Raw genomic sequence first — 3,842 nt, forward strand, 5'->3', positions numbered from 1 at the left:
GGGTCATTCTTGTGCCATGGGCAAATCAGACAACTTACTGTAAAGAGCACTCTAGCATTTAAACACACCAATTTATACCCACCATTGACATGAAATAAATTGGATTGCATAATTTTGCACTAGCATTTTACAGTTTATTTATTTATTTGTTACATTTGTATCCCACATTTTCCCACCTATTTGCAGGCTCAATGTGGCTTACATTGTGCCGTAGTGGCGATCGCCATTTACGGAATGAGAAATACAAAGTTCCTATCTGAAAAGTAAGTTATAGAGTAGTTAGGCGGTAATTTATAGAGTAAGTTAAACAGTCAAATATAGAGAATTCAATTCAGCATGAGAGGTAGCAAGGTAGTTCGAACATTTTCATTAGTGATAGAGCGGTTGAGTTGTGTAGGTGCACCTTTAATCCATTATAGAATTGTTTGTGGTACCTAAAATGGGGGGCCAATTTTTAGAATAGCCCCCCAATGAATTTGGGTGAAAATCCACTGAAACATGAATTATCTTATTTACAAAATATGTTGACTAGGGGACTATAGTGTTTAATTTATTAATCGAAACGTTTTGTTGGAATGGTTGAAAATGTCTTGAAAATTCATCATTCCACAATTGTGATTGATCTACATTTCGCATTTGCTCTTGCATTATCCGTGGCAACTGGGAGAAGCCAAAAGCAGAGACGTTCAAAAACCCATCTCCCTGGCCACTTGCAGCTGATCGTTTTTTGTTTTTTTTTTGCACGCACAACCAAACACGAACCATGGGAAGTTCTGGAGGGTTTGAAGAACAGCTACTTAATGGCTGAGCCAACAGACCTCCCCTGACAGCAACAGATATTACAAACACAAAGGAAGACGAGCTGTTTATATCTTCACATGATAATATCCATAGACACAGCTCATCACTCACAGCAGACACTGGAGACAATTATTTTGCATGAGATATATTTAACTTTTTGGCAAATGACAATGATAACAGTTATCAAACAATGCAGGTTAATTCTTCTGTAACCCGGAGTTCTTCTGAACTGGCCGCAGCCTTCAAAAGCCAGCTCTGAGCTTCTATTCAAATGGAAATCTTGCTTCTGCTCATTGTGCACTTTATAGATGGCATGTTTTCTAACGCTGATGCTCAATCACAGACAAATTACATTAGTTTTAGTCAATGTATTCTTTGCAGTTTATGCCTAAAAATTGTTAATGTTGACCAACACTTTTCAACGAATATGTTGCATAAATACTGTAATGGGAAACAGTCAGTTTGCCGCTGGGATTTCTAATCCAGTAATTTCTATAACTTACCATATAATAAATGTATCTGCCTTGGATACTGTTACCAAGCTGCTCCAAATACTAGCGCATGCTTTTCGCAGCTTGAAATAGCGCCCCGTGGGACCCACTGAGGTGTCATGCTGTAATTTCTGAATGTACGTGCACAAATCACATGCCAAAATATTTTCACGAAGGGGGTGTGTCTGGGGCAGAGAGTGGATGTGTCTGTGCTAATCAGTTAATGCAGGCTACATTGTTTCGCGCTGATTAGCGCATGAGTCTTTCTGTCTACAAAATAGACCACAGTAAAGGCTTGAGCGCTAGTCTAATGCCACAGGCTAACGGGAAAATTAGTGCATGGTCATTAATCGAAAAAGTGGGAAATGCAACCATTTTACTGCTGCAGTAAAAATGGCCTTAGCATGTAGAAGTCCCGTGTAAGGGAAGTTGCCCTGTGGACTGATTCCATCCTGTTTGTGTCTTTTTGAAGGTGCTCTCTCCAGAATTTTGCACAGAACTTTAATAAGGTCCTACCGGAGCCTTTTACGGATGTACTAAGGAGTAACAAACAAAGGTAGATGATTGGGGCTTAATTGTCAAGCTCTGAAATGATATAGGAGCTTGCTGCAAAGAATGCTGCTAGAAATCTTTTTAAAAGAATTTTATCTTTTGGGGCTCCGGAATCTTGTTACCTTTTTGGATTCTGGAATCTTGCTACTCTTTGGGATTCCAGCATCTTGTTACCTTTTCGGATTCTGGAATCTTGCTATTCTTTGGGATTCCGGAATCTTGTTACCTTTTCGGATTCTGGAATCTTGCTACTCTTTGGGATTCCGGAATCTTGTTACCTTTTTGGATTCTGGAATCTTGCTACTCTTTGGGATTCCGGAATCTTGCTACACTTTGGGATTCCAGCATCTTGTTACCTTTTCGGATTCTTGAATCTTGCTACTCTTCGGGATTCCGGAATCTTGCTATTCTTTGGGATTCCGGAATCTTGTTACCTTTTCGGATTCTGGAATCTTGCTACTCTTTGGGATTCCAGAATCTTGTTACCTTTTTGGATTCTGGAATCTTGCTACCTTTTCGGATTCTGGAATCTTGCTACTCTTTGGGATTCCGGAATCTTGTTACCTTTTTGGATTCTGGAATCTTGTTACCTTTTCGGATTCTTGAATCTTGCTACTCTTCGGGATTCCGGCATCTTGTTACCTTTTCGGATTCTGGAATCTTGCTACTCTGGGATTCCGGAATCTTGTTACCTTTTCGGATTCTTGAATCTTGCTACTCTTCGGGATTCCGGCATCTTGTTACCTTTTCGGATTCTGGAATCTTGCTACTCTTTGGGGTTCCGGAATCTTGTTACTCTTTGGGAATCTGCCAGGTACTTCTGACCTGGATTGGCTACTGTTGGAAGCAGGATACTGGGCTAGATGGACCACTAGTCTGACCCAGTATGGTATGCCCAGGTTTGCTCAAATTCATGACAATGGAAATAGTGAAGCAGCAGCAGGGGGGTAATAAGCTTTTTAATGTGTCCTGGGGAGTGAAATTAAATTCAGTTTGAGTCTCCATAATTTTGTTTTTAGTTGCCCTTCCAGCGATATAAAACTTGTTAACCCTTTTGCTGCTTAGGTATTCTGTTGCAGATACCACTTTTAGTAATAGCAGCCAGTACTGGTAATCTCCTTGCAAGTCGATGATATGTTTTGCTGTTGTAAATAGAGGTAATGTAATATTTTAGCAGTAAGGGGAATAAAGAATCATTTGCACAGAAATGTTAAATGACTTTCCTTTCTATTTCCAGTGAACAGAAAAGGAAAGCCGTTGTTACCAATTGGCAAAGCACTGCTATCCCATGGTACATCGTAATAATAATCTTCACTATAATCATTCGACATTACCCTTTATCCCAACAGGACCTCACAACATTTTACAATTTAATACTTGAAAAACAAACTCGCAGTACATTTCAGGGCTGTATGTGAGCTTCCAAAGGGGAGAGAAGGGAGAAAAACATGTTTTTGTTATTTATTATGTAATTACAGCCAGGTAAAATGAAACGCAGGGGAGCAAACTTGTATGGAGTTGAACGTAATGTAACCATGGTGGCAGAAGGGGTGGGGGGGGGGGGCTCCAGGTTCCGTTCCAGCCTGTGTCCTATAGTTAGGGTTAATTGTTCTTCACTGGAATTCCATTAACTTGTATCCTGCTCCTGATTTTTTTGAACTATAGAGAACTCCCCCCCCCCCCCCGAGAAAGCCAGTTCTCAAGAAAATCCCTTGTTAAAGGGTCTCACTCAGGGGCGTAGCCAGACCTCATGGTGGGAGGGGGCCAGAGCCCGAGCTTGGGGGCACATTTTGAGTGCCACCCCACCTCCTCACCCTGCCCCCTCACAAACAAATACCTTTGCTGGCTGGGGTCCCCAACCCCCGCCAGCTGAAGCCTTCTTCAGCGCGGTCTCCGGCGCAGCTGAGTTCGCTGCCTGCCCCCTGCTCTTCTTTCACCTTGCTCCTCAAGCGTCAGCGTGCACAGGAGGAGCAAGAAGAAAGAAGAGCAGGGGGAAGG

At 41.9% G+C, this 3,842-nt stretch overlaps 1 long non-coding RNA gene across 1 annotated transcript; it reads right to left on the bottom strand.

Annotated features, from left to right (window-relative positions):
• Positions 1–1,950: 1,950 nt before the first annotated feature.
• LOC115475731 lies at positions 1,951–2,672 on the bottom strand. Its single transcript, XR_003943090.1, has 3 exons — positions 2,615–2,672; positions 2,383–2,408; positions 1,951–1,966 (listed from the first exon to the last, which is right to left on the bottom strand). It is a non-coding gene; the product is annotated as an uncharacterized LOC115475731 (long non-coding RNA).
• Between the last annotated feature and the right edge of the window lie 1,170 nt (positions 2,673–3,842).

The sequence above is a fragment of the Microcaecilia unicolor genome, chromosome 8 (genome assembly GCF_901765095.1).
Source record: "Microcaecilia unicolor chromosome 8, aMicUni1.1, whole genome shotgun sequence".
Lineage (NCBI taxonomy): Eukaryota > Metazoa > Chordata > Amphibia > Gymnophiona > Siphonopidae > Microcaecilia > Microcaecilia unicolor.